Raw genomic sequence first — 19,193 nt, 5'->3', positions numbered from 1 at the left:
TACAAAAGACGAAAAGCCAGCAGAGAAATATATCTATGCATATATATAAATATATATATGTGTATATACAAACATTTTTATTTGAGGTTTTGGCTTGGCATCCCAAAAAAAAAAAAAAAAAAAAAGTGGCGCTCAAATGGCCGTGGCGGCAGCTCTATTTATGGCAGGCTGAATGGTAACACAAAGAAATCAACCAAACACGTACTGCTAAGGGAGAGGGAGCGTCAGGGAGAGTCAGAGTCAAAGGGAAGAAAAAACAAGTAAGAAAACTCTAGTCGAGAGTGCTCGACTAGATACTACCCTGAACCAAAATAATAGAAAAGCACATTTAGTATGGTTCAAATTTCAATTTCGATGTATTTAAAAATATAAATTAAATAGAAAACTCATTTAATTAAATAAATAAAAATTTTGAAACAATTAAAAAAGATAATTCCGACACGCTCCGGGTTTGAGCCCGAGACCTTGTGATCAAGCCACCGCGCTTTCTACCTTGACGCCACCCTTCTGTTTTAACACTCAATGTCAAAACTGAAATAGATTCACTGCTACAGCGCCATCTACCAAATCTAAGTCAAACTAACTGCTGATGTGACTTTAAGAATGTGCAAGAACAACCAAACTAATAAAAATGTTAAAATTTCAATTTCGATTTTTGAAAAAATATAAGAGAAATTTAATCACAAATATATAAAAGTTTTGAAGCAATTAAAAGAAATCTACATACGCCCAGCAGGATTTGAACCGGGGACCTCGCGATCGAGCGCCGCGCCCTCTACCATGACGCCACTCCTCTGTTCTCATTTGCAATGTCAAAACTGAAATAGATTCACTGATGCAACGCCATCTAGCAGAACTAAACGAAACTAACTGCTGATGTGATTCAAAGAATGTGCTAGAAGATGTTTGAATGTATGTGTGCACACGTATTGGAAAACTGCTGTTGCTGCAGCACGTGCGTTTGTTAATTGGCCAAACATTTTGTTATTTTTTAACGTCGATTGACTAAACCGAATTTAATGAAACTTTCAGCATATGATCTACATATTCTATTGAATAATTGGCATTTAAAAGAAAACATCAAATCAAATCATTCACAATTAGCTATACTAGAATCTGACCTTCACTGGGGATTCTGGTGAATTTGGAGCCGGTATCCAAAATATAACAAAAACCGAAATTGTATAAAATGCATTGGAATATACTTTTAAAATTTGGAGACTATAGCTCTAAAAATGTAGGAGTTATAAATTTATAACCTATTGCGCTTGGGTTGCGCTGCAGTGTTGGCAATATTATGAGAACTTATTTGTTGAATAATTTAATTTCTAGACGTACGATCGTAATGAAACTTACAGAACGTAATCATGATGTTTAAATGTATGTGCATACCGAAGCACAAGTCTCTAGTATTTGATATACGACTTTTACAAAGATGAGGGTGAGGGGGTGGATTTAGGGGTGGGGGGTAAATTTTAACAAAAACCGAAATTGTATAAAATACATCTTAATATACATTTTAAATTTGGAGACTCTAGCTTGAAAGATGTAGGAGATATAATTATTTAAGTGATCTTCGATAAGGTTTTTTATCGATAAAAAACTATCGGAATGAGTTATCGTTTTTTAGTGAAAAACTCGATATGCGCGCTGTTTTTACGGACATTTTAAAAAAAAGTTGAAGTCTCTAGCTCTTATATCTTCTGAAATCGACGCGTTCAAACATACGGACGGACGGACGGACGGACGGACGGACGGACGGACGGACAGACAGACGGACAGGGCTAAATCGACTCAGCTCGTCGCCCTGATCAAGAATATATATACTTTTTGGGGTCTGCCACGCCTCCTTCTGCCTGTTACATACATTTTAACAAAACCATTATACCCTGATTTCCCATTTTCAATGGGTTCAGGGTATAAAAAAAAAGCTTGGTATACTTATTTTCTCGCTGGCCTGTAATTAATTGACTCGCATTTTCGCATCGAACATAAAAACAACTCAAAACTTTTGCCAGCAACTTTTTTGTTGTTGTTTACGTATATGTGGGCCCGTGTCTGTGTGTGCGTGACTGAAATGGCTAACAGTTGCATTCACTGCAGTCAAGGTCACGCGGCAAAGTAAAAACTTTTCTCGCTTGCCAAATTGTCGCATGTGGCAAGCAGCCAAGTTAGTGGCACAAGCGATATAACTGTATATAATATATGTTATATATAGTATGTCTACATAGTATTTACACATACGTACATACATATATGTAATCTATACACAATAGGAAATTGAAGTTATAGAAATCTTGTCGCACATGTTTTATTTACGCACATGATTCGATTGCTATTTGATTATTATTTATTATTATTATTATTATTATTATTATTATTATTATTATTATTATTATTATTATTATTATTATTATTATTATTATTATTATTGTTATTATTATTATTATTATTATTATTATTATTATGCGTAAACGAAATTATTATTATTATTTTTATTACTATTTTTATGATTATTATTATTATTATTATTATTATTATTATTATTATTATTATTATTATTATTATTATTATTATTTATATTATTATTTTATTTTATTTTTATTATTATTATCATTATCATTATTTTTATTTTTATTTTTTTTATTTATTTTATTTTTTTATATTTTTTTTCATTATGATTATTAATATGACTTGATTTTATATTGTTTGTTATTGAACCCATTTTATTTTATTTTTTATTTATTTTTTATTATCTTCCACTTTTATTGAAGTTTGCAAAAAACTTATTTCTAATCTAAAAGACTATTTGGTAGATATAATAATATGAATAGTATTATTAATAAAATAAAAATAAAATAAAAATTTTAACAATTTAATTATCATAGCATAGCCCATACTGCGGCCAAGCGCAGTCGCTGCGCAGTTAGCAGAGCGCATGAATATGCGTCTGTGTGAATTTGTTGTTTCTAGAGTATGCCGAATATCAGCTTTCTCCCAGGGAATCTTGCAGTCGAGCCAACTCGACTATAGCACACTTTTACAAAATTGATTTCATATCTTTCTGTGCTGCAACATATTTAGTTATTTTTGCTCTTTCTGTTTTTGGCAATTCTTTTTTCTTTTTTTGTTAACTAAGATTCATTTAACCAACTGCTCTCTGTGTGGCATCGAAATGAAAAATTCAATTTGTCTCACATGTGTACGACTGCCAAATACTCGCTTTCGGAAGCAGCTGATATTTATGGAAGATGAATTCATATTCATGAAGAGTCGAGCGGACTCAATCAGAGTCAACAGCGGTTCACATAACTTTACCTTTAGCTTTCCCATTTGCAGCCAGCTGCCGTAGCCAGCTAGACAAACTTTAAACTTTACTTAAGCAAAAATAAATAGGAAAAAAAAAAGAAAACACTGTTTGCAAAGTAAACCCAACCAACCAAGCAACCAACCAACCAACCAACTCTTTTTGCCATAGCAAAAGTTTTTAATATCTTTTCAGTTGCGGTTTTCACAACTGACGATTATTTCTTATTTCTCATTTCGAAATGATGCACATAATTCATATGCCGAATTTTGACTTCCCGCACATATTCACATAATTGTAATTGGAGTGAAAATGATTTTCATTTACGTACGCAATGCGAATTGGTGTGTGTCGAGGTTTCATTATCAAAGGGATTTCTTAAGAAGAGCAACAGGAGTTGGAGCAAAAAGTTTATTATTTCTTCTCTTCGAATTTGTTAATTAGTTGAAAGCAAAGGTTAAATGCAATATTATAATAGCAAAGTGGGAATCCTTTTCGTTGCTTGAAATTTAATATTTTTGGCGAAATGCGTAATTGGCGTAGGCAATAATGTTGACTACAATATTTGGGGTATCGATTTGGCAACGCGCACCCAACTTGACTGTAGCCATAACAATTAAGCCCACTTAACGGCCTTCTGGGCATGGCTACAAATTTGCCCGTTGATGCTGTGTGTCGATGAAGGAAGGCGCTAGATCGAATTTTCAGGATAACGATAACAGCTGCCGGTTGGGGCCTCACCCTCATCCTCGCCCTCACCCTCATTGATGGTTCATCAAATCAGAAAATTAATACATGCCGTAAACACGACCTAAACACAACAGCCAGCAGCAAGGAAAAAAAAAAAAATAAATAAATAAGGAAGATACATCTAGGAAATTCTTTGCTTACTCGGACACACTTAATAAAGTGTGCTATGTTTAATATACCCAGGAAATTTGAATTGAATTATTTGAATGGAGAAAATTTATTTCGTCTTTAGAAAAAACTCTTAATTGCTGATAGATACGGTATATACTATTCTTACTACTAATGATACGGTATATACTACTCTTACTACTAATGCTACGGTATATACTACTCTTACTACTAATGATACAGTATATGCTGCTCTTACTAGAAGTATTATGGTATATACTACTCTTACTAGAAATATTATGGTATATACTACTCTTAAAATTAATGCTACGGTATATACTACTTTTATAATTGATGCTATGGTATATGCTAATATTACTACTACGGTATATACTACTCTTTTTACTAATGATACGGTATATACTACTCTTACTAGTAATGCTACAGTATATACTACTCTTACTACTAATGCGATGGTATATACTACTCTTACTACTAATGCGATGGTATATACTACTCTTATAATTAATGCTATGTTATATACTACTCTTACTACTAAGACTACTCCTATAGAGTATGCTACTACAATTTCTATTACTACTAAGGATGCCATATTCTACCATTTAAAAATTACCGAATAAGCCAGTTCTACTTATGCCACTCCTAATGTTACTAAGAAGTATTTCACTGCACTATTACAATTTCTGCTACATCTATTATCAAGAGTAAGAGTCTTGACTACTCCTAACTAAATTGTAGGCTACTCCTACTACTTTTTCCACTTATTTAGCTAATTAGCATACTTCTACATTTTTTTTTATTTGACTCCCAGTTCTGCTACTCTCGAACTAAATAACGAATATGCTCTCCTACTTATGCTACTCCAACTTAAAATATTTCTGATCTAATTATAGCTACGCAGCATCTTAAGAAATTAAGCTTACGTTTATTTGAAATGCCTGCTTCTAACGTTTTCTTTTTCTTGGAAATTTTTTATTTATATTTATTTATGTGTATCTGCATACATACATATATAAGTAAATGAGTGGCCATAACTGAGCTTTAAGATTTCCTTTCTGCAAAACTTTAAAAATTGAAATTTTCTTTCCTCATGCCAGGTATATCAGGCTCAGTTCGCATTATTTAAATTTTAAAATATATTTTAATATTCTATACTACTTTTTAATGTTAATTTAATATTATTTATTTTGTCAGATTTAATTTCATTGTATTTTATTTATTTTTTATTTTATTATTTTTTATTTTATTATATTTTATTTTATTTTATATTTGATTATCATTTAATATCTAGTTTTGTTTTATATACTTTTAACTTTTTTTTTTATTTAATATAAAATTTTGTTGTTTACCATTTTCCTTGGCTGTTATTTAATATTTTTGTATATCATTTTTTTTTTTTAAATTTTTAGTTTTGAATAATTTTTTATATTTTTTAATTTATTTATATACATTTTTTATGGACTAATATTTAATCTTATCATTTCTCTTGTTATTTGATATATTTACTTGTCTTATATAAAATTTTTTAATTTTAAATATTTCATTTTAAATCAACTTTTAACTCAGCCCCGCTCCCTCTATATATATTTGCCTCTCTGAAATTACATTTCCATGGAAAGCTCTTACAATGCCTTCACTTTTGATGGGATATTTTATCGTTGGAATGACTGCTGGTTTTTTATTTTTACTTATTTTTATTCATTTTTTCTTCCGCATCACCAATAATTAAATAATTTTGGCATAAAAAATGGTACCGAATTCGGTATAATTTGTAATCCTGGGAGAACGCAGAGGGCCAAGGTGTATGAATGGAATTCTAGAGGAAAATGCAAAAGGTCCACTGCTCACGTGCTGTTGGGCTGTGTGTCCTGCCTGGGATTAAATTGAATATGCAAAACTAACAAGCAGAAAAAAAAAAGGGAAGGCGGCAAAGAAAAATAAAAGTGAAAAGGGGGCGAATTCAATTTAAATATGCATTAATAAAATGCCAACAACAGGCTAATCAAATTGCATTGCATAATAATGAGCTGGATTTGGGCCTGGATTAGGGCCAATAGATAAATAAATTCGGTTCATCGCCTCTGGAAATCAACTCACCCAGCCAGGCCCGGTCAGGCTCGGTTCGGCTAGGCTATTTATTTACTTAAAATTGAAATGTGGCGAATGCCTTAGCCATTAATTAGATTCGCAAGCTCGGCAAACAAACTAAAAAGCTAGTTGAATTGAGTCAATCAAATGTTAAATTTCTTGTTAAGATTCCGATGTAATATTTGAATTAAGCTCAAGGCTCTGTCTGTGTGTGGTTGTGTTTGTGTGTATGTGTGGCTGTGTGTGTGCTAACTGCGCTTTGTTCACATACATATCACAATTCCAGCTTAGATTTGTATTAATTACCATCATAAATTTCAATTGGCTAATGGACATTCTATTGTTGGGTTAATTGATTGATTAACTCACAGGCTCATTTGTTCTAGAAATGAGTTCATATGTTTGAGTTGAGGCCACTAAACTGTATTGGACTAAGTACCTTTGCGGCTTATTTGATTGGACTATATTACCTAAGACTAATAGACGTTCGTAACATTAAATAATCGAGTTCTATTTGAAATGCTAGTCTACACAAAGAACTGCCTGGATTAGTTGTAGAAAGTGAATGAATTGATGACGAATCTACATTCAACATTTCATACTCAGAGATAAGAGCTGCTAGGTATTCCTGCGCAGACAGTTATAAAATCGATGTATATCGATCAGTAATGGCAAATAAACGTGACGTATATAATTAGTAGTAGTACCTATTTGTCTATCTGGTTTTGCAAAATATGATTGGAGTATACATTTTAAAGCCGATGTTTATCGATTTCTAGTAAATTTTTGCCATATGTCTGCTTAACATGAAAATGCAATGACAAGCTGCAAAAATATATATCTACATCTCTTAGATTATCCTATATATATATCATATATACATAATGATCAATAGATCAACATATCGATATTTATCGGTCATACATAACACAATTTTGATAGTGTAACTTGCATAAAAATCTAACTGTCGTGATTCATACATATGTTACATGATTTTTTGATCCATATTTGATATCTTGTGATATTTGTTGAAAGTTCTGTTAAATAACCGATAAATATCGAATACTTGTCAACATAGAGATGTCATTAATTACCCTTTGAAATTAATTCCACTCTTATTTGTTATGCTTAACTCATTGTTATAAACACAGCGATTGATTAAGAGTCCTCCATGGGAAGTCTCTCTCCAAAGCAGCAAGCATCGATATTTATCTAATTTTCAGTGTATTATGTGGTATTTGGCTAAAGAGTAGATCAACTGAGCTTAAAAAGAGACTAGCGGATAAGCCATTATTATTGCCTATCACTGTTGCCTTGTCCTGTCTTGTCGTGTCTTGCGTTGTCTTGTCTCGCTGCTCATCAGCACAAAATGAAAATGCGCAAAGCAAAAATGTTCTTTTACATTATTGATGGGGCGAGTTCTGTGGAAAAAGCTGGGAGCTGAGAGCTCGCCATCCGCTTTATAGAATTAACAATTAATTTAATGGAACTTAAAGCGTTGCGAGCCAGCTTAGAGCAGAAGAGTTGGCAGCAAATTTAAGGATAACTCAAAATTTTTGAAGGCGGGCCATTTAATGCCTTCGCTGCGGCTCGTCGCACTTGCCGTTTGCCATTTCTGCTCCAAATGTGAGCTGACCCAATTGAGAAGGGACGCATTGCCATTGCCCCTGGGGGCTCGTATCTGTGCCTGGGTCGGTGCCCCACGTGCTGAGTACAGCTGCAGCGGTTGCCCAACCGCAGCCGTCGCACAGCTTTAACGGAATTGGCTTTATTTAACATTAGCTAATTTGTGTTCCGTTATGCCCACTCTTTCTGCCTGTCTCTCTCTCGGTCCATCTCTCTCTCGCTCTCTCTCTTTAATGTGTATATATGTATGTATAAATTTCTTCTAATTTCCAGCAGCGAGAATGCGCATCTAAAGCAGACTTAAGTGCCGCTGCCGTCCAGTTGCAACATTCTTGCTGCTGCTTGTTGGCAGTTAGTTTAGTTGTTGCTGTGGTTGTTGTGGTTGTCTTGACACTGATTTCAATTATAAATTGTTTTTCTCCTGCACTCGCTTTTTGTCGCTTATCCCGTACCTACTACCATTCATATAGCCAGCCAGAGCCATGGTTAGACTCGTTCGCGTTCTCAGTTTGCTTTGGCATGTCATGTTTGGATTTCCGTTTGCCTCTTTTTGCATCTACAACAAATACCTTAACTATCGTCTGACAGGGTATGCACTAGCTGGTTGCTAGCGCTTTTGTTGCACTTGCAGGGTATCTGCTAGTCTGTACTTGGTATCCCACTGTCCCTCGTCAGCCTCGGTGCGTTTTTGTGATTGCTTTCTCAATTGGCGCACAGCGAATGCTGCTGGCTATCACTTTTAATCTAAGTTGGCAACAATGCGTCCATCCCGCGACATCTCCCTCCCCGCTGCCCGTGTTACCCCGCACCAGTGGACATTGTCTTGCGTGCAGCATGTTCACTGTAATATTTTCTTTGCCTCACTCTTGTTTGTTTTTTTTTTCCCCTCTCACCCAGATTTTATTTAGCTCTCGCGTTGTGTCGTGCTGCTGCGGCGAGAGCTGCCTGGCCCGGCCTGGCCTGCCAGCTATTATTCTTGGCCCTGCGTTTTATTTATCAATTCCGAAGTCCACACACACTTAGTTATTGAGAGACAGCTTCATAAACTGACTGCAAAATATTGCTAAATGAGCTGTGTGCGCTTCCTGACAGTTGATCGCCATTCACAGCGCTTTGGCTCAAGTAAATCGAGTTTCTAATTGGGCTTAGCTCTGGCGGAACTCGTTCTCTCTTTTTGAAAGGTGTAGCTAATGTGTAGGCAAAATAAGTTGGCATTGGACTGATGAGAATCTGTTAGGAATAGTATATAAGAAGAGAAGCTTATCTCTGAAAACTCTTTCTGTAAATACCCTCTAATCACGGCTTGTCTTGCTTGGGCAATTCATCTAATAATTATACTGTGATCAGGAGTCTTCTTTTGTGTTCTTCTTCTCCTATATCCCACATTCTATATCCTATATCCTATATCCTATATCCTATATCCTATATCCTATATCCTATATCCTATATCCTATATCCTATTCCTATATCCTATATCCTATATCCTATATCCTATATCCTATATCCTATATCCTATATCCTATATCCTATATCCTATATCCTATATCCTATATCCTATATCCTATATCCTAGATCCTATATCCTATATCCGATAGCCTATCCTAGAGCCGATAGCCTATAGCCGATAGCCTAGAGCCGAGAGCCGAGAGCCTATCCTATATCCTATATAGCCTAGCCTATCCTATAGCCGAGAGCCGAGAGCCGAGAGCCTGAGAGCCGAGAGCCTAGAGCCGAGAGCCGAGAGCCGAGAGCCGAGAGCCGAGAGCGAGAGCCGAGAGCCGAGAGCCGAGAGCCGAAGCCGGAGCCGAGAGCCGAGAGCGAGAGCCAGAGCCGAGAGCGAGAGCCAGAGGGCCGAGAGCGAGATCCGAGAGCCGAGGCAGAGCGAGCCTAGAGAGCCGAAGCCGATAGACGATAGCCGAGAGGAGATGAGCCGATAGCCGAGAGCCTATAGCCATAGTCCTAGAGCAGCCTAACCTATATCCTATATCCTATATCCTAGACCTATCCTATCCGATATCTATATCCGATATCCTATATCTATATCCTAATCCTATATCCTATATCCTATATCCTATATCCTATCTATATCCTATATCCTATATCCTATATCCTATATCCTATATCCTATATCCTATATCCTATATCCTATATCCTATATCCTATATCCTACATTCCATATCCTATGTCCCATGCATACTCTGTAATCTGTCACTATTGCATACTGCATATTTTATTGCATTGTGCACTTGTCTGAAAAATATTGCGAAACAAATACAATCAAGTCACGTGACACAGACTGTGTAGCAATTGAATTGAATTCCAATTGGGAATCGCCCACGTGTGCCATTTTCTAATAGGAATTTGCGCATTTTGCATGTGCCACGAATAAATAGAGCAGAACGATTCACTGTCCGCCTGTTGTCAGCATATACAACTGAATATGTTCTTAGCACGTTTACCTTCAACTAGATGATATGATAATATATAAATATTTATTTTTATATATATTTTAATATTTACTCTGTTTTCTTCTAGTTGTGAATTTAGCCAAAGCAAATGTGAATGCCTCCTGCAATTGGCATGCCTGTTTTCCCCTTTTGAACTGTTTCTGTTTGAGCTGCAATTGCAAAATCTATTGCAGCTGTGACAGTGCAATGCAGTTGCAATTGCAATGAATCGTCTGCTTTGGCTGCTCACCTTTGCAGACTAATTAATGCTTCTGGTCCACCTGTTGGGTTTCGATAACGCGAAGCCTGGGCGTTTGCCACACATGCTGGCACGTGAAAGGGGTCGCTGCATTGTAATCAAATTCGCCTGTAGATTTTGGTGGCATGAGGCAAGATTCATTGAGTGCGCCACGATTCGCTGGTCTCAATTGCAGCTCGCTGCGGCCAGTGTGAGAGTGTGTACGTTGTCTCTGCCCTGCCGCACACTGATTTAATTTTGAAATCTTTTTGCGCTTTCACGCAAATTAAAGTGGCGGTAGCAGCAGGAGTAGCAGCAGCAGCAGGAGTCATGTCGGTGGCAGCCACGTCAGTGGCAGCAAGTCCAGCCAGCGCCATGCGCCTTTATCGGTCGCACTTGGCCGCAGTTGGGGTTAATAGATCATCATCATCATCATCATCATCATCTTTGTCCTTGTCGTCGTTTTCACTATTCACTACGCGTTCGCTGTCGTGGGCATCGTGCGGCGCGGGGCGGGGCCATTTGCCTTTGGCTTTGCCATGGCACTGCTCTCAATTTGCTTGACGCAATTCAATTGTCGGACATTTCATTTCAATTTAACAATTTCGAAAATGTCGTCCAAAGCAGAAATGGCAAAAGAGTTGCTGCTGCCACGATATCACTAAATTATTGTTTGTCACGCGGCCGTCTCGGGAGTCTTTGTGCGTTAGGCCATAGAGGGAGCACCACTTGACCCTTGGGCGTAGCGTAAATATTTTGTTTTGGCTTGACAGATTGACATGGGGGCGGCTCAATGATTCTCGCATTGCAAATAGCATTTGTCGTGCACAGCAACAACAATTGCTAACCAAACAGCATTAAATGCATGCACACACACACACACACACACACATACACATTACATAGAATACCCTGTAAGCCAGTAATGCAATTCATTTGAATATTGTTCGATATCCAAGCGCTATTCAAACACAATCGAGTCACGTGACAGACTGTTTAGCAATGGCATTTAATTCCAATTGGGAATCGCCCACGTGTTGTGCCATTCGCTCTAATAGGAATTCGTGCATTTCGCATGCTCTGCGAGTTATGCAAATAGAGCTGAACGAGAACGATTCACGATTCGAATGATTCATTCAATAATTGAACTTGTGTACATACGCCGTACATCTATTCGCCTTTTCACGAATCAATTGCAATCAATTCGATTTCGGGAGAACCATATCTGTGGGGCCGAAAGGTTTGCTTGCGTTTCAGTGTTCACTTTATGTGTTTACAATTAAAATTATTAATGTGCCACATCAGCTATAAAATAGCTGTAGGCCAATTCTAGCGGCTATAATCCGATTGACTGCCTAATTGATACAACAATGGCAAAATATTTTATTTCAATTTATTTATAGCTTTTTGTGATTTATTTATTATTGTTTTTTGCCTTTCATTATGCCTGGCGGAATATTTGAAGGAATAATTTACTGTAAATTGTTGAAAATGATTTTTGTTGCTTTGTTTTCATTTTCATTATAAATATGGTAAATGTGCATACATTTCGAGTTTTAATTATGGTATATTATCTTCTTTGATTGCCAAATAGAAATTGATTCAATGTAAATATATAATTCTATAAGCTGACAGAACTCAAACCATCTGACTTAACCATCTTACTAAGCCCAAACATTTGCTTATTATTTTAATTAAATTGATTTTGTTTTTAATTGCTTAAATTATTGTAAATTGTTTTTTATAATTTAATAACAAAAAAGAAAATTTTAAATTATTAAGTTTTTTTTTATTATTTTCATAATTTTCATTGTATTTATTTATTTTATTTTTTAAATTATTATTTTTAATTGTTTTTGTCTGATTGAATTCAATTTATTTTTTATTATTATTATTATTATTATTATTATTATTATTATTATTATTATTATTATTATTATTATTATTATTATTATTATTATTATTATTATTATTATTATTATTATTATTATTATTATTATTATTATTATTATTATTATTATTATTATTATTATTATTATTATTATTATTATTATTATTATTATTATTATTATATTATTATATTTTGGTTTTGGTATTTTTATTATTCTTTCAATTATTTTGGTATATTAATCAATAAACTATAATCATTTAAATATTATTTCTCACTTCTATATTTCATATAGGCTCGCATAGACAGCCCACAATAGAGAGTAGAAACAGATCCGCCCATTGGGTGCGTTTCTAAATGGTTTACCAACTGTATCTCTCACAGAGAGAGTCTAGAAAACTAGAAACTCAAATTTAACTACTTTGTCTATTTCTATGTGTCCCACTCTATTGGCAAATCGAAAAAGTTATATCAGCGAAAGTTTTCCAACTCGAACTTTAGCATCTGATAGCAAAGTTACAGCTGGCTCACACTTGAGATTTACCAAAAATCGCTCAAGTGTTATATAGTCGTTGCGCTTTGCTACACATTTGCTAGCATATCGTTAGAATACCGAGAAATATATTGATATGTGGGATTATTTAAGCTGGCATAGCTTTAACGAATAAGCTCTAGTATTATATAATTGCTTATATTTCGAGCACATATGCCATGATGCGTGCCCTTAGCAGGGGAATGCCAAATGCACATTAGAGATTTGGCATTGGGCAATTAAGTAGAATTTGGAAATAGTCTGGCTGCATATTGTTATGCTAATTGCAACATCTGGTTGCAATTGGGCCAAATGAGCAAGTGAATGAGTGACAACTCGTCTGGCAAGTGGCGCTGCTCTAGCTGCAGTTGGAGCTGGGGATGCTGACTGGGGCCGGCAAGTTGGCAGAGCTGTTGGCGAAAATAATAAAACAGATTTTATTTATGTGTTGCACACACACACACACACGCACACACACAACAAAAGCAAATTGAAATTCCGCAACACGAACGACATCTCCAGATCGCGGCGCTGTGCCAGAAGGGTTTGGCAAGGTTCGCACGATGCGCGCTGCGCGGGCAAACTTTCGGTAATACATTTGTCTGTTGCAACTCGCTCGCGCAGTTATTGTTATGCTTGTGCCCATTATATTCGACAAGCAGCGCCAACAGCGCACGACGACGACGATGCTGTTCGAGCTCCACTGAAGTATGCACCTGCCACTTACAAATAATGGGGCACTGGGACGTCAGCCGTTAAGTGTTGCAACAAGTTCATAGTGCGACGCGCACACGTTCCATAGGCAGTACTTAACGAACGCCCCTCGCTGAAACGGCATGGCGCACATCAATATCTCATTTGTAATTGCATTCAGCATTCGCAATTTTCATGTTGTTAAATTTTAAATTGTTGCAAATGCGCAATGCGAACGCATTTGCGCTACATAAAGTGCAACAATAAATTCAACAAATCTCAACTATCTCTCTCGCTCTCTCTCTTTCTCTCTCCTTCTCTGTCTGTTGCTTATTCTAGTCAACCGCCGCCCATGCCTCGCTCGCCCGCTTTGTTTCTGGTAATTATATGGCCTCTTAGTCGTAAGCCATTAAGTGCAGCTTTTTCCATGTTAATTGCGAGCAGCGGCCCTCCTCGGCAGCGAGCATTGAGAGAGTTTCGAGTGCACAGAGCGAAGCCAGAGGCCAATTTTCGGAGTGCAATCATTTCCGGATATCCTTTGATGGCGACAGCTGGACAAAGTTTGGGCTTCTTTTTTTTTTTTTTGGTTGCTTTTATTTTTGTTGCTTGACAAGAGGTTAAAATTTGACAAGCAGCTGCAAGCTGTGGCCAGAGATAAGCACAATGTGGTTTGGCATAATGGAAATTAAAACCAATTCGATTTGAATTCATCGTAAAAGTCATTTGCTTGAGCAGAGTGCTTAAGCACAAATTCATTGCTATCAATCATCGGTGAAATTTTGTCAAATTTTTATGATTTATGTGGCTGATGTGGTGCGTTCATTCAACCGCAACGTGTTGGCCCATGCCGCTGCAGATGCCGAACATTGAAAATCAAATGTGGTCCACACATTTTGGCAGGGGATTCGTGAGGGGTGGGGGGAGGGGGGTGTGTGGTTATGTCTATCTGCTCAGGCACTGGCAAATCCATCACATTGGACGACAACTGGGCGTATACGCAATATGCGAATATGGAATCTGACTCTGTTGGCAAGAATGTGCACATTGTTGAAAGTGGCTCTCACTTACTCGCTCTCTCTCTCTCCCTTCCTCTCTCTCTCTCCTTCTCTCTCTCTCACGTTACACACTTAATATTGAAAACAATTGCTCGAGCTGGCATCGCATAAGCCGCTTAACATCGCAATGCAAGCCAACCGAAATGTCATTATCATAAATACAATAAATTCGTACGCTCATACGCTCAAGCATTAGTGTCTAATTTATTTAAGAGCAGTAGTCTAACGCTAAGTCGGGTTGCTAAGCAACCAGCTGCAATTAACCAATTAGTGAATTATGAGAGCTCGACTCCTCGACTCGCATCCCCCTGCACAAGCTGTTTGCTGACTGTGCTAAAGTGATATGTGACTATTGTTGACAATGGCAGTTAAATCTTTCTCTTATTGTCGCCTGGCAGAGCCGACAGAGCCAACTGCCCTTTGCATATTGCAATTGCTATGCTGGCAAGAGTTATTTGAGCAGGACTCTGCTGGAGACTAGGGGATATCCGTAGAGTCCCTCAAAGAGCTGGCATTCTTAGCAAACATTATTCACTGAAATGCAAAATATACACATTTTCAGTAAATTTAGATGTTCCCATATAGTAGAATACCACAAAATACTAGGCATAAAAATGTAATTGATCGATTTTTATCGCAAATAAAAAAATTATCGAAAAACTATAGGAACTCAATTCTCAAGCTTTTATAATTTACAGGAAAGATAGACAAAGACAAAAGAATATACATAGTTATATAAAGTACGCCATCCTAATTAAAAATATATATAGACTATAGATTCAGTCCTGCTTCCTTCCAACTGCCTTGCTCAGAATTCTCAGTTTCAATGGGTTCACAATTTTTTAATAATTTTTTTCTTGCTTGCCTTTTGCAAACCTGAAGCCTTACGAGACTTTCTTATGGCATATTAAAAATGTCTAGAATATCTAAGAAAAATGTATAAAATAGAAGCAGTTTATTAAGTATTTTTAGAGTCTTCGTTGAGTACTTAAGTGAGTGGGGAAAATGAATTTATTATGAATTTCTATAAGAGACAGAGCGACAGTGAGAGAGAGATAGAAAGAGAGAGAGTTTCTAAAATGAATTTATTATGAAATTTGCAATGTAGTCGCAGAGCTTGTTTTATTACCTTGTCTTAGTTGTTGTTTTGCTGTTGTCTAAAGTATTCAGTAAATTGAAAGAAGATTTAATTGCACTGCACACAGACAACAATGATACTCTATGACAACTGGCTGCCCTATATAGTTGAAGTGATGCTGTCTGAGTCTGCAACAGCGACTAGAGTCTACGAAATTCTTGATGTAGCATTTGGAATATGCCTTCAATATGTCTGGGCAAGCATATAATATGTTCGGCTCTTCGCGTAAGAGTTTCCGCCTACTTTTTTTTTTATAAAAGCGTCGACGGCAGCAGCAGACAATACAAACTATAAATATGCTCAGTCAGAGTCAGAGTCGCAGACAAGTCACAGTAACCGAAGCAGATGCACACAGAACATCTCATATACATAAGCTGGAGCAGGAGCAGGAGCAGGAGCAGGAGCTGTCTGACACACAAATGGAATGGAATGGCATGGAATGGCATGGTATGGGTTGGTATCGCATGGTATGGGATGGAGTGGAATGGAACGGAATGTCTCAGGCAAAGCAATGCCAAAGCCTTAGCCAGTTCAGTCTGTCCCATTCGCCATGGGTATCACTCTCTCTCTCTCTCTCTCTTTTACTCTCTCGCTCTCGCCATCTCTGTCGCTGTCGCTGTTGCCGTCGCTGCAAGCAAAATGCAAAATTTATTGCAGAAAACTACAGAACAGTGGGTGGTGCGTTGTGGCTGAACGGCTGAGCGGTTGAGCGGTTGAGAGGCGGCGGTGGCGCTGTTTGCCGCTGTCACCACCGCCTCCGGATGAAGTGAGGCGTGCAAAATGTGTTAAGTCTATTGAGTGTATTAAAGCAAATAACTGCTGCGAATGAAATACATGCAACAACAACAACAACAGCGGCGACAGCAACAGCAACAGCAAAAATGACGACAACGATGGCGATACATGCAGATGCCAGCGGCACTGGTGGCTGTGGGGGCGTGGCAGGGCCTAAGATACGTAAATGCCAAACATCCAACAGCAACGCATACACACACACACACACACACACTGACACACACAGACACATATGCAAATATGAATATAAATGAACAGCGAACGGCTGAGCGCGGCTAAATCAAGTGTGTGTGGGTGTGTGTGTGTGTGTGCGTGGGTGTGTGTGTGTGTGTGGATACCAAAAGTTAAAAGTTAAACTTATGGGCGCAAAAGCAGATCGACAAGGGTATTACAACTAAAACAAAAGTGTGAACAAGCGCAGCTGCTGCCGCTGCTGCTGCTGCTGCCGTTGCTTCTGCTTCTAGTGCTGCCGCTGCTGCTGTGGCAATAACGAGGCCACGACAATGTGTGTGTGGCATTTGAAGGGAAGGCTTGGCGACAGCTAAAAGGGATTGCCGGGACGGCGAACAGTTGGGGAATGCGTGTTAAATTTACAATTATGCGAGAGAGAGAGAGAGTGGGAGAGGGAGAGGGGGAGCTGGGAAATACATTTGCTAAGCTGCCGTGACATAGCGGGAAATGGGCCTTTCGCATCGCCACCTGCTCAACCAGCGCGCTGGCAATTCAATAAAGTGGCAGAGCAGCCCGCCTGCAAGTGTCAATACAATCAGTCAGTCTTAAAAGCGCAATTAAAGACGCAAACTGAGCGAAAGTGCGAACACAAGGCACTCTCGATGCCATCGCTGGCCGCCAGAAAAGGTCGGGCAGACAGCCCCAAATACCTCCTGCATCGCTGGCCCACTTTCAGCTCTGCCCGCGCCCCAATGCAAACATTGAGCCTGCCAATGAGCAGACGAAACTTGCGCCGACTTCGCCTCGCTTAACGAAACTTGTCAGCTCCAATAAAAGCGAGCCGAATGTGGGCGGCCGGCTGGGCCCGGGCCTGATATAAGTAATTAAAAGTTATGTACATAAATAAGTTGTATACAAATTGAGCGAGTTTCTTAAGATTCTGCTAAAGACTTGAGCAATCGGCAGTCGTGCCGTGCCGACTTAATGCTGCCTTCAGATTAGCTTCACGTAGCGCCGTTTGACTTGTTCAATTTGACGCGAGAGCTCAATAAGTTTGCCCTATGGTCTGTGTGGGGTCAACTGTAAGTAAGTTATGAGCAAGCAAAAATTTGTGCAGAGGGTAGATATAAATGCGCCCATTTATGTGAGTCTCAATCATCGCTTGTTAGAGGGAAACGAATCGATAAACGGTCTCTTCTATGCGATTCTCAAAACATTGCTTATTAGAGGGAACCGCATCTATAAACGGGCTCTTCTATGCGATTCTCAATCGACCGAATCAGTTTTTTTTTTATATACATATACGTGAGCATATGAAAGCTTAGAATCGCATAGATGAATGCTCTACGTGCAGCTTTCTATGCAATTCTCAAAAGGTTAACGATTCCAGGGAACTCTGTTTATTTTGTAAGCATATAATATACTTATACTTATTAAGAAATGAAAATATGAATATTCGATAGCCACATGCTTAGCATGTTATTATATTATCAATGAAGCATACATGATCTTAATCTAACTTTCACTGTGATTATAAAGCGTTTATATCAGCTTAGTGTCATATTAGGCTGTAAGCAATGATATGCTGTACGACATTGGCTGCTCAGCCAACTCATAATCTCTCTAACGCTTAGGCAGAGTGAAGTTCTATTGCTCAACACCTTTTGACAGGCACTGAATGCCTTGCCACACATCCTGTCATGCATGTTGCTTCAATGGCAGTCCATAAACTATGCAATGGCCGTAAGCATCTTTAAGTGCCATGAAATTGTAAGTTTATTGTTATCCATTGGATTGGGGCCCATGACTGCACTGGGCTGAAGCCTATCAAGTATACAAAGCACAAATTGTCAGGACATTAGTCGCATCAAAGGCAAAGATGTCTACATTGTTGGTTATCTCCATTACAACACACACACACACACGCTAGACAGGCATGGTATTAATAGAAATAATATTAAATTAAAACAGACTCAAGCATATAATCTACCAAAGGCATGTGTTTAATTGGAAAGTTTTAGAGGAGCTCATTAAATTGAATTTGTATTTGTTTTGGCTGATTTATGCACTCTATATGCCCATATATATATATATATATATATATACAATATGTGTACATAATGGCAATATGAGACTGTAGAAAATAATGTTGTTAAAATTAATTTGCATTTAATTAAATTTATGTTGCAAATTGTCGCACGATGGCAACGAGACGAGACGAGACGAGACGACACGGCAGCGGCCGTAGCAGGAAATAAGCAGCTTTGACATACGGCAAATGGATGCCAGCACACACACACACACACACACACACACAGATACAGAGTCACAGAGAC

At 37.7% G+C, this 19,193-nt stretch overlaps 1 protein-coding gene across 4 annotated transcripts in view; it reads left to right on the top strand.

Moving 5' to 3' along the window:
• Positions 1-19,193, top strand: part of Neto (Neuropilin and tolloid-like) — a 107,324-nt gene that overhangs the window by 43,407 nt on the left and 44,724 nt on the right. The window lies entirely within an intron of this gene.

This window comes from Drosophila navojoa, chromosome X (assembly GCF_054131105.1).
Source record: "Drosophila navojoa isolate 15081-1374.11 chromosome X, UAZ_NAV_1.0, whole genome shotgun sequence".
Taxonomy (NCBI): Eukaryota; Metazoa; Arthropoda; class Insecta; order Diptera; family Drosophilidae; genus Drosophila; species Drosophila navojoa.
This window is presented reverse-complemented; position numbering and strand designations above follow the sequence as displayed.